Source organism: Maylandia zebra, linkage group LG6 (assembly GCF_041146795.1).
Source record: "Maylandia zebra isolate NMK-2024a linkage group LG6, Mzebra_GT3a, whole genome shotgun sequence".
NCBI classification, from domain to species: domain Eukaryota; kingdom Metazoa; phylum Chordata; class Actinopteri; order Cichliformes; family Cichlidae; genus Maylandia; species Maylandia zebra.
Genome location: NC_135172.1, coordinates 16,782,247 through 16,795,494, shown reverse-complemented (window position 1 = coordinate 16,795,494; position 13,248 = coordinate 16,782,247). Strand labels below are relative to the sequence as shown.

At 40.1% G+C, this 13,248-nt stretch overlaps 1 protein-coding gene across 1 annotated transcript in view; it reads left to right on the top strand.

The window, feature by feature from the left end:
- The first annotated feature begins 430 nt into the window (after positions 1–430).
- fhdc1 (FH2 domain containing 1) overlaps positions 431–13,248 on the top strand; it is a 37,000-nt gene continuing 24,182 nt past the window's right edge. The window contains exon 1 of the mRNA XM_004568364.3: positions 431–706. The gene's annotated coding sequence lies outside the window, so the exon portion shown is untranslated. The remainder of the gene's footprint in view (positions 707–13,248) is intronic.

Sequence of the window (13,248 nt, the reverse complement as noted above, 5' to 3'; positions counted from 1 at the left end):
AAAAACAGAAGCTGAGCCAGAGTTTAGAGACAGGCACTTTTACACTCCAGGTCTCCCCCCGAAAAAAGAAGAAAAAAACACGTTTCAAAATACACCAAAAACTGAAACGTGGTTTTTTTGTGTTAACTAATTATTTTTATAGGTATATATCACCACTGGTGATTTTGTGGTCATTAAAACGTGTTCAGGGTTTACAAATTAATGATGAATCATGACACACAGATCTCCCCTACATAAGCTGCCTTTATAGGTTAAAAGTATCAGCAACACTGATCCTGGCTTTACTTACACGTAAATAAGAATAACACAGCGCCAAACGCGGGGAGGTTTAATGTTGCATAAATACATGTTACGCTCCACCTGTGCTCACGCCTAATTAAACATACCCACTTATACCCAGCTCCTCACCTAGCCCACCTTCAGCGCTGTTTTCCGCCTTGTGATTGCACCAGTGCTCACACGCTAGCGCGCGCGAGGAGGGTGAGCGGCACGTGCATGCGCCCGTTCCACCTGGCCCAATCACGTACGAGGAAGCTGAGAGCAGCGCTACAGTCTGCCGCCGCTGCCGTGGAGCCTCGCATTGACCCGCAGCTCGGCCAGCAGCTCACCTGACAGGGCTGACAGCCCGAGAAGACCACGCAAGATTTTCTCTCTGAAAAGTATCTTTCGCTAACACCAACGGCGTCGGAGCCCTGTCGTCCGTCCGGTGAGTCAAGCGGGACGGTAACCGCCGCATCATCACGCTCTGTGTGTGTATGTGTTATGTGTTTGTGAATGTGCGGTGTGTAACTCAGGTGTGGAGAGTCGTTGCACCGTGAGGAAGCATTTTAGTGAGGCGATGAGCGTTTAACCTTCCTGCTCTTTTGTGGGGGTTTTCTCTGAGGTGACAGTCGAGGTGTTCTGCAATGCAGTCCACGTCCAAAATTACATCATTTTGGTGATTTGGTGTAGTTCAAGCCCTGAATCTGTTGCTTTGCTGTGCATAAACGTCATGACTGTGTATCTCAGTATTTCTCTGTAGGACTTGACAGCATCAGTTTAAAATAAATAAATAAATAAAAAATACTTAGAAATGCTTGCTACATTACATTTCATTTTTCCTCCTTAAAGAAAAGTAGTTAAAGTTCTCCATTTAAACTATTTGAAAAGTTTCTTTATACAAGAGTGTAAAATACTCATGATTTTTAATTAAAATCAGGAAGTAACCTATCACAAAATTAAAATGTAAACAAATATGATTAGTGTGTAGTGCTCCTTTGGGGCTTTTGCATTTCCTGAAACTTTGTGCCAAAGTACAAATATATTGATTATAGCTTATATGCATATAGAGTGTGTTACTACTGGAGTAAAAACAAGTGTTTCACCAGCACAAGCTAATCCAACATGTAAGTCAGTGCTGGTTTTGTCTCAGCCCCTGCTTTCCTTGGCTTTTGTACACTGCTATCCATGCCCAGATGAGTTAGTGGAGTCCATTCAAGTGCTGGGAACAATACCCTTCAGAGAGGGGGGGGTGTCTCCTTGGGTCAGGTCAAGGGGGGGTGGGTCGCCCCCCGGGTTGCTGTGGAGGCAGAGAGTAACATGGAAAACTCAATGCTCTGACGTCAGCCCGAGGAGGAAGATATTTAAGGGGGTTTGATTTATTTGTGTGGGAGCAGGAGAGGGGGCTGAATAGTTGGTGGCAACTCGGGTCCCAAACATGCCCAAATCTGTCAGCTGTGAGCTGTCTAATACAGGAAAAGAGCTCAAAATGAAATTAAAGGCAAGGAAGAGTGCCACGCCTTTCACAGTGCGCCTCTAAGTGTTCAGAGTGGGTAATGTCAGCCGTATGCATGTGTACCTGTGGGTAGTCTTTCCCAGGTATTAAAATGTATCCTAATGAAGCCAGCTCAAGTGTCTTGGTGCCCCTGGGTAAACACTTTCCTCACTGCCGTGTAAACATGTTAAAACCTACTGTTGTCTCTATGGTGACCTGAACACCTGCTTTATTCTCACTCAGGATGTGTTGGTTAAGGCCTAGTTTCCTCCAAAATCATACACAAAATAATGTGATTAATGCTTAAGCTTCTGTGGCAGTCAGTGAAGCCAAGCGGTGCAGCGAGATTTGCTTAAAGCCGATCTTGGCACAAGCCTCATATTGCTGAAGCAACAACTGGAGCCCAGAGCCAGAGAAGATAGACAGGCGGTTGCCTGCTGCAGGCCAGACACTGAACACCTGTTAACAAAAGAACAAACGCGAGATGAATAAAGCTCTTCTCGCTTTTTTTTTTTTTTTTTTTTTTTTTTTTTTTATAAATCTGCAGCCTCACAGACTGTGTATCCCGTGCCATCTCATCCCTCCATTAGTGTCACTATCCCGCCTGAGTAGGTTTTGGTTTCACCTGGGTTTCTCTTCCCTCTGTATTTTTTATTAGGTTAGATTCGGGGCTTGTTTTGTGATAGGATGTGTATTGTTGTTCTGGAAAATTCCCTCTGAAGAAGCTTTGGCCATGCTTTGTCATCATTAAGGCTTTATTTTCTAGTAAAAATACAAATCCTACAAAGTACTACAGAACTAAAATACTGTGGTGTACATGGTGTTTTCTGAGCCTTCAGGGATGACATAAGCACGATCAGCATGATACAGTAAAGGCAGTGAGTTTGTGTTATATTTAACAAAACAACACCCATTCTTCTGTTAGCTCTGACCAGCTGACAAACTGTCTGTTCTGTTTGTAAAGAAATCATTGCATCTACATTGCCATTTATTGCAAAACTAACAGAAAAACAGAAATTAAATACTTGCATGCAGACTGCAGCCAGAACCTCACAGATTTGAAGCAGAAATTCCTTCATAAATACTGACGTGGTTGCTGCAGGGCTGGGGTTTAACTGCAAGATGACTTTGGAGCTTGGTTTTATATTGGAATAAAAGCAGAATACAACCAACAACTAAGTTCCCCGATGCAAAGAGACATGTTGCAGGCAAGTTGCCCTCATTAGCAACTTGTCTGCATTTATAAATTAGACTGCACTTATTTGCAAATCTTCACCTATCTGTTTAAGAGTGACTGCAACTGTTTGGAGACGGGTTGCCTCGCACTTGACGACCTGTGCAATCGCCCTGTGATCGGAAGGGATTGCACAAGGAGGCTGCTGTCCTTTTTTTACTATAGTGAGTCAATGTGGAGAAAGGCTCGGGTATAGTGAAATATCTCAGTGGTGTCATGCCAGTCCTATTAATTATAACCAGAGATATTGTAAAGCAATGACATGAAAGTCATATTGAAATACAAAGTAGACTTTTGTAATGCCAAAGTTGCTCCCTCAGACCCAATCATCAACTTATAACTGGTGAACAAGGACTCGCATCATCCAAGCCAACATGGCAGCTGAAGTTCATGACAGTTTCAGTTATTGTAGCAAAGATCTTTTTCTCGGGTATCACTGTCCATCGTGTGAATGAGCACAGCATTTGTTCAGTGCCCTGGTGCGATGGGGACAGATGCTGATTTTGTGTGTAACATTAATGAATCTGTAATCGTATAGAATAAATATAAAATTGAGAGAACAGCTTTTTTGAGCCTCGTTTTTAAATCAGATTTGACTTGTGAGTCAATATGTGCTGTTTTACAGATTGTTTTACAGTAGTCACCAAGACTTTTAGTCATTCATATAGATGATGGTATGGTGTAAGTTGCACAAATTAACCGTGGAGATGGCTGCTTTTTTTTTTTTTTTTTTTTTTTTTAGTTTAACTTTTTGTCCACTCACTAAATTGCCTGAAGATGAAATTTAGCTCAAGAAAACATCTATTACCCAAGTAGATCTTTTTAAAAAGCCTTTGTACAAATAGCACAAATACTTAATCCAAAATATCAACAGTGCTGCAAATTAATCACTGAGTCCATTATTAATTTCAGCAGTAGTAGAAATGGTGCTAAGTTTGAGTCTGATGTGTCGAACGCTCTGGTACACATACTAAATGAGGTGTTGGTCCAAACATGTTCTGCTTGGCTGGTTATTAAGAGGATTGGCACAGATTTTTGTTTGTTTGTTTGAGATTTAGCACTGGTATTACTGCTGGTTATATGATTAAATGAATTCCCTCCGGAGTTGCAGGTTAGCTGACAGGTGTGGTACCACCAGTTCCACAGCCAGGATACTCATTCATATTGGTCTTAACTGAAGCCTGCTTAAACAGTAATTGACAGAGGCACCTCGCGTGCTCTGCAACTGGCAGCTTTAATCTTTAAAATCTGAAAACCTCGTTTCAGTGGCAGGCTGCTATTAGCAGATTTGTGCTAAGCTAGGGGGATATGTTGTGTTTTGGGCTGCTGTAGGTGTTTGGTACACAGTGAAGGGAAGACAGTTACAAGGTTAATTTGAGGTTTGGCATCCAAAGTTAAGATATATTTATACTAGGCTGTTGTCTTCAGCCACGAAGTGATTTGGAGTTGATGTAAGCTGTAATATAATTCGTGACGCTGTTGGCAATCCTTGTGTTTCACCCATTTACAGCTTTAAAGTGCAAAATCATTTCTCCTAGCTGTCACCAGGCTAGCGCTGTTTCTCAGTGCAGCAGAGACAATGAAAACAAAGGCTTTAAACATGCAGGGAGGCTTTTCTATTGTTGTCCATGACTGATCTGTTTGAGATAGATTTGTCAATAATTACAAAGAAGATTATTTTGGCTGCTGGCAAAGGAAATGAAGCCGGATTGAAAAACACATTCACTGACTAAGTAGTTTTTAGAAGACAAAAATAAAACAGAGTCCCTCTTACAAATCAAACATTTCATTCATGATTCCTAAAAAACAAATGGTCAGTACACTTCTTTTCCTCAGTGCCAGGCTCAAACTATTTCACCACCATGATTTAATAATGTGTCTTAACTTTAATATTACATTTGCCTGTTTTTGGTCAACTCACTGTTACTGTTATTTGATATAATAAAGCAGCTGCCTGTTTAATCTAAGTCGGATAGCCAGTGTTGAAGTACAAAAGTCTTGAAGACCCGTGTTTCTGTCAGTTTTGCTTTCAAGGAGTCAGACTTCCTTTTAATTTCTTTTATAGAAAGGTCTTTAGCAACAGCTCTCCACGCTTTGTGAAGTTTTCCTTTGGACATTGACAGCTTTTTCACCAATTTTCAGTCCAGTCCTTAAATGTGACATTTTCATAGGAATGTTTTTTTGTGGCTATTAAGCCACTTAACACTGACCTATGAATCATTCAAGCATGAAAAAGGCTCCAAACCGAAGGGATTGACAAGTGTTGTGTTTACACATAGTAGACAAAGAATAGTTTAGGCACTTTGTTTCTAGCAGCCTTTCACAAAAACACAAAAATGTATCATCAGATTTAGATCCACCATGTAATACTGTGTGAGAAGCATCAACTTTTTCAGCTTTCAGCGTGACAATGGTAAATGGACTGATTATTATTTAGCAGAGTACTCAAAGCCCTCTATACAACATGCCACATTCACCCATTCACACAAGCACTTTCTTCTAAGCTTTTAGTGCTTCCTAGCTAACATTCATACACAGTCATACTCCGATGGATGTATCGGAGAGCAGTTTGGGGTTAGTATCTTGCCCAAGGAAACTTGACATGCAGACTGGAAGAGCCAGGTATTGAACCACTAACCTTCCGATAAGTAGATAACCTGCTCCACCTCCTGAGCTACAGCTCATCCCAAATACACTGCCAACACAGTAAACACATACCTGGATATAAAACACACACAGTGGAACGCCATCAGTCATGGGTTGGCTTCCTCACAATTACTGAAGCAGTGAACATATTGACAGAGAACAGAACAAAAGGCAGCCAACATCCAACTAAGAGCTTCAGAAGTCCTTCAAAGAAGCCTGGAGAACTTTTCCTGAAAACTACTTAAAGAAATCTTTTGTTTATTTTCTGGATGTAGCATTTGTGTAAAAGTCTGTGTTGCTTTTCAAACCATTTGTTTGTTGTGATCACCATTTGATGCTCACTTTTGTTCCTGGGAGAAGAGAGGCACTGAAGGTTTGTTTGTTTTAAGGTTAGGTTCTGACATTTGTCATAAAAACATGTACAACATGAAAAAAAAGTTGTGTGGAGTGAGTTTGGTATTTCAGTTGTCACCATGTCACAGGTAGTATTTGGACCACAGGCCTTATAAAAGATGGACAAAGCTACTGAGATGTCACCTATTGGTTTCTGAAATCCTGTTTTGAGCGTTTTCACCATCACTGCCTTGGTTTCAGAAGAACAGATGTGATGAGGAGGGGTGTGTCTGACTGCGTAACTGCATGCTCATTGATACCTTGGATAGTCTGTTTTTTGGAAACCTAGTATGACAGAGATTTGTAAAATAATTCTTAACATTTTATTCAGTATTGAGCCCATAAGCTCACACACTTGGCCAAGAAAGAACACCACTTTTGTCATAATTTGTTTTTTTTAGTTATATAAAATTTAACCTAAATGTTTAAAACTAATAAAATCTTCAAGTTTAGTGCCTGTTTTATCTTTAACTCTTATGATTAAAACAAAAATATGAAAATTGATTATTTAACGTCTTCAAGAAACAACTTCTTTGCATTGCTGCTGTTGTAGGATAGCGGCTGTAGTGCTAAGGAATTGCAACTTATTGGCACATTGTCTTAGTTTTCTTTAAAGCTAGAAGTAACTTTTGTGTGTTAGACCTCTGCAGTGTGCTTATGTGAAAAAAGTTACATTTCACTATATTTAGTATCAATTTTTCATTTGACACAGATTGTCAAATGTTTAAAAACACTGGTAAAAAAAAAACTGCTTTCAAGTGCATTTCCCCCATCTTTAACATACAGCGTATTAGTGAAAAGCTCTGTGAAATTACAAGAGCCATTTTTCCTAGAAAAAGGAGCTCATTCATTGATGTGAGCTTGCAGCTTCTTTATATGACTCATTAAACTTAACTGTGTAGCAGCAAAGCACAATGTCATAACTCTTGAAGTGATCATTAATCAGAACTTTATGTGCTACAAATAGCTCACTAAGTGTTTTGTGCTTTCCTGACTGTATTTAATAACTCAGAAACCCACAAAGCTGTTGTTTCAGGTTCATTCACACTGATAGCACTTGCTAACTACAACCAATTCATTGTCCCTGTAGGTGTGCCCTTTGTAAGAATGAGCTGTTGCTGGTTTTGGAACGGTTACAGAAAGACACAAGATGAACATTACAATGACCTGTAACCAACAGCTTTTCTTGGTGCTCAAATGTGAGTAGAGACAGGATGGAAAAAAAAGGATGTTTACTAGTGGCGATATTGCATCAATACAATGACTTTAAATATGAATATTTTATAAAATTAAATATATATTTATCTGAGAATACTATGAATAAGAGGGCTCACCTCAGCTAATAGCAGGCAACCTTTCTGCAAACAGCTGTCTTGCTGTATTATCAGAAACAGATTCAATGTAATTGCCAACTTGACTCCATTCAATTGCAAGCTGATATCAGACTTACTGTCTTACTGCAACATTTATGGCAGGTTTTAGTGAAATCGTTGATGCGCTTGACAATTTCATTTTGCAGCAAAAAATATCTGACTGAGATAATTTTATGTTATTAGATAAAATACATATTGAAATTTTTAACTTTAATGTGACAAATCGTAATTTGCATTCCTGCAATACACAGCATATTGCAGAATGTTAAAAATTGCAGTGATATTACACCATGAGTCAATTGTATGCCAGCTTTGTGTCACGTTTATGGGAGCATCCAGGACGTTTCCTTTAAGGATTAAACCAACACTGAGGATTGAGCAGGTGTTTTTCATCGGTTTAGAAGACTGAGGTTCACTGTGGGCTTAAGAAACATTCTCCCCATTCCCTGCTTCTTCACGTCAGTAAAGTTGCATATCTAGAGATAAAATGGCAACATAAGCTTACTGGTGAACAGCAGTAGGTTAATATTCTGACCTGAAGCAGATTCACTTGCACTGGTACAAGTTCAGCAGTGTTGTGGGTTTAGCCTCACATGGCATGAGGTGCCACGTGGTACCTTGGCCTAACTACTCTCTAGACAAATTGAACTGTGAAATAATCTCCTCCAAACCGCTTGTTTCAGATTTGAGAGGAAAGTGCTGTGTTCTGTTTGAGCTATGTTAATCCACTGTACAGACTCTGTAACACGTTGTTGTTTGTTTCAGGCACCAATACATCACCCAACTTATTCACATCAGTTTTGGGGTGATTATTTCTTTTAACTGATTTAATAATGGTTGATTAATAAGACTAAATGCTTGTAAATGAATTAAATAGCATTTCAGTTCTGTACATGTTGCTTCTTTTGTTATTAATATGTCACTAAAGCATTAGTTTACCCAGGTGAGCTGACTCTGGGTCAGCATCTTTGAGATGCTCAGGACAGCAGCAGCTAGACTGGAAGAGAACTTACTTTATTCACGGTGGTATAAATAATTCACTCAGTCAGATTCTGAGGCTTACTTAGAAAATGTAGACGTTGAGGTACAAGCAGGCAATCTGTGAAAATATTTGATAAATCCAGGATTTCCTGAATAATAGGTTCCTTGTTCAGTGTATGCCAGTTAGTTTATTCTGGTGACATGGGAGGTGGTTCATTTGTGTGTTATGCAACCAGGCACGAGGTCACAAAGGTCTGGCTATTCATCCGATATTTCATATTTTATCTTTACAACAAACTTCAAGAAGAGCAATTAATATAAAGACAAGACACACTGCACAGTTTATTTGATATGCCACCCTTTTGTTTGAGGATGAGACCGGTGGCTTCATGTGATTTATGAGACGGAGCAGGTTTTTTTTATTTTTTTTATTGCTTGACTACATCACTGATGCTGCTGCAGTCAGTCACCTTCAAAATCCAGAGCTGCGGTCGCTTGGCTGTTTCTGTTCTAAACGGTGTCTTTTCATATTGTCTGTGTGTGAAACGAGAAGTTTTGACAGCTCTTTTGTGCTTGGTATCCGAGCAATAGTTGCCTCGTCACTGTGTGTTTGTGCAAGCTATGGTCCTGTGTGCTGTTGCTACAGCATGCTTAACTCCCACTCTGGTCTGTGTCCTCCTTATTGCAAGCGACGCATGGAAATGAGAGCGATAAGCCAGCATCGTGAGTTTCAAAATAAACACAATGTCCTTTTCAGCTACAAGATAAAAACAGATGCTTGCTATAGAAGCACGCAGAACAAGCACTGAATTCAATGTGTGTATATTTGTTTATATTAATTGCTGTTTTGCTATTGAAAATTAATTAATAATTTACCTCCAGGGACCAAAAAGAGGCTGAGACGTTGTAGAGCAAAGAAGTGTGGCAGAGACAACTACGAAGCTTCAAGCTAGCATTATCATAGTTTTGCCCAGTTTGATGGCAAGAGAAGGGTCATGTTTAGGGTTTTTTTTTTATGCAATTTGTTTCTCACCAGAGGAAAGAAAGGATTACTTTTTACATGAGACTGGAGTTAACATGCAGTGCAGTTTCCTGTGCCTGAAAAGAGGCCAGACTGCTCACGGAGGTAGAAAGCACTCGGAGAGATCAGTAAACATTAAGATAAAGTAAAGCTGCTATTTTTGTTTTATTCAAATTCAGTGTCTTTTGATCTTGGCCTGTTGATTAAAGTATGCACATTCTGTACCTTTTATTTTGTCATTTTATAGACTGGACAGAATAATGATAGTAATTGCTACTGAAATCCCATCACTGCCAGCCCATCACCACTGCTGTTTGGTGAAGTTAGGATCCAGATAGTCGGAAACAAAGAGGTCCGACGGCATCGCCCTACTGCGCTCTGCATAAGCCAGCTTCTGCTAACGAGCGTTCCCATGGAAATGATGACGAAGCAGAATTGACCAAATCCCATGTGAATGCGCCTCTGTGCCCCTACGGTGTGAGTAAAAGACTTGCGCTCTGCAGGGCCGCGCTCACCCTCAGGAAATTGAACTTGAAGCTAGCAACAGGGGATCATTATAGCATGCGGTGGCTCCTTGACCTTCACTGTCACTCATTTGAGAGTTTGAGTGGATTGTGTTTGTTTTGTACTTGGTGGCACCCTGGAAACTTGGTGACAGTTACCTCCAATTAGAATCCTTACAGGATAAAAGGGAGAAAAAATGCTTTGCATGGAGTTATGTAAGGCTGAAACACACAAATGGCAAATGCACAACAGACAAAAGAGCCCATTACTGCATGAATTTATGCAGTAATGGGCTTTCAGCTGAAACAGCTTAAAGAAGCTGCACAGCATGGTGTAGCTAATTATCATTAGATGTAATTCATTCTTCAGCACATGTCAAAGATGGGAGGCACCTCAAATTTAAATTAATTTCTGTCAGTTTTTTGGTTTGGATAAAGAGGTTGCCTGTCCTGTGCACGCATCCTTAAGTCTCCATTAGCTGCCAAGCACAAAGGCTTAGAGACCAGTTAGTGACAACTTGCTGTAGTGAAACTGAAGAGTTTGACATGAACAGGAAACAAAGAATATTCGCCTTCAAAGTAAAAGTTTTGCCTTTTTTGAAATCTGTTGATTGCAGTAGTATGACCTGACTTTTATTTTGGAGGATGGTGTACCATCCTCAAAAGCATCCATTCGCCAGCCCCTGACTGGTTGGTGAATGGATGTTGGCTGTCCCAAAGGGACAATACACAATTTCCTCTAATGACCAGAGGTTGCCAGGGAGATCACCAACTCGTCTCTATACCTGTGTGACTGAAGGCTTACTGGTCTACTCCGCAGTTTGTTGTTGGAGGAACAGAGGGAGTGAGGAGTAGCTTTTAAAGATGATATATAAATGCATTTCACACTTGACTTATGCTTCACTCTTTTGGTAAACTTTAGGGAGAGAACTGTATAACTTCATGATATCATCTGGTGTTTTGTTGTTTGTGAGCTCAGTCTTTGGGTCAAGCCTAGTTAAGTTTCTGTGTTTCTTTATTCCCTGATTTTTGCTTTCACCTCTCACTGAGTGTCCCCAAAGGCATAAAAGACACAACTTGTTTTTCTGTTCAACTCTCTTCTCAGTGTAAAAGTTTAGTAAGTCTAGAGGGGATTTTTTTTCTCCTGAGTTCTCTTATCTCACGTTAAAGTTTGTTTTTGGTTTTTTTGTGTCTTCAGTTCATAAACTTGTTATCTGTTATTTCACCTCATAGAAGAAAACACAAGAAAATTCCAATTTGGAGAGTTTTTGCTCAAAAGATATGCAGACTAGTCAGGTTCGGACAACCGGTAGAGTTGGTACAGATGCTTCTGTGGTTCTCATTGGATCAGTAGCAGTGATATATTTTGGGAGGCGAAGGATCTACAGCCTTCTGCTGTAGAAGACAGGCGAACTGCTCATAACAACGTGACTGTTGTCAGCTTGGTTTGTGTTAGAGGTGGATGGTCAGTTAGTCATAGAGGGTGTGGTGTTTGCTGTCACCAATGAAGAGTGATTGGAGCGAGATTGCCCCCGGGTCGACAGCAGGTGGATGTTTTAGATGAAGCTCGTGGCAGCAGGTGGATGTGTTGAGCCTGGCAACCGCCCGTCTGATTTCATTCCCTCAGGCCTTCCCAGTGTCGTGTTACTGACTGATGTTTTTCCTCCTCTGTGAATCACGTTAGACAGATGACATTGGTTACTGCCCTATTGTTGGTGGTTTTTCCTCATGCAGTGTGAAATTTAATTAAATGAATGTGAAATGCCACAAACCAGTCACTGACACTGGGTCATTCGCTTTAGAGACACAGAACTAATGTACATTAAACCTGAAACAAAGCTGACAGGAACGTTTGGACTCAGTTTTAGAGGAATGGTTTGGCGCATGGAGTTATCACACACATGACTGGAACCAATGAAAAACTGCTAGTTTGGCTTTTAGGTGAAAAAAGTCCACCTTTATTAAAACTTTTTAAACTTTAATTCATTTAAATAATTAAGCACAAAAAGCCCGTCCATATAGCAGGCTCATCATCTCTGGCTTTATATTTTATATATTTAGAATCTATTAGACACACGGTTAGTGCCAGCAGAAGATTCATCTTTTTTAATAACTTAGACTTTTTTATGTGAAAAGCATCTCCCGAGCTTCTTTGTCAGCATCACTTTATGTCTCATTTGTCTAGTCCATAAAGACACCATAATGTGATACAGTGGTGTTGCAGGGATTAAGTAAACAATCTGTAAAGTGTCAGTTGTGAAATAACAGATGTTTGTTGTCTTTATGGTGTTTTCAAGTTTTTATAGCTTACAGTTTATAGCTTGAGTAAACGGTTTCCTAGCTACACTGCTGCCAGGTGTATAGTAATACTCATAAGTGTCTTATAGCTTTAGTCAGAGCTCACTGTTAACCTGTGAACCTGAGCTCTGATCTTTAAATTTGTTGTGACTGACCTACACTCACAAATCACTTTGCTACGTACACCTAGCAAGTATCAGGTTGGATCTCTTTATGCTTTTAGAAGTTGAATCATGGCATAGATTTAACAAGTTGCTGCAAACATTCCACAGAGATTTTGGTTGACATGATAGCATCACGCAGTTGTTGCAGATTTCCACCACATCCCTAAGGTGCTCTGATCAAGATGTGGTGATTATAGAGGCCGTTTGAGTACAGTGAACTCGTTTTCATGTTCAAGAATCAGTTTGAGTTAAACTGAGCTTTGTGATATGGTTTATTATTCAGCTGGAAGCAGCCATTAGAAGAAGGGTACGCTGTGGTCATAAAGAGATGAACATGATGAGCAACAAGACTCAGGTAGGCTGTGGTGTTTTAAATGATGACCAGTTGGTATTTATGAGCCCAAGGTGGGCCAAAAAATATCCCCCATCACCTTCAGCCTGAACTGTTCATACAGTGTAGGTTGGATCAATGTTTTCATGTGTTTATGACCTTGGCATGAATGTTGGAGCAGAAATAAAGACTCTTCAAACCAGACCATTATGTGTAAATCCATGGTTTAAACTCCAGCAGGTTGTCTTGACACTGGCTGAGTGATGAGCGTGTATTAAAGAAGGTTTTGGTGTTCCACGGTCTGGATTTTGAACACGTGATGGTTTACAATGAATCTTGATCATTCTGCAGTCCCGTTTCTAGCATCAAGCTAATGATGCCTAGCTGGAGCCCTGTTATTAACAGACATGCAAGCTATTGATCTTCTCATCTAATGTTTCACAAGAAAGAAATCAAGTGCTTCTTTAAAGCTGATATGACAGCGAACACTGTAAACAGATCCTAAAGCAGCACGTGTTAGCAGTAGCCATTTCTCCTCACCGCAGACTGTG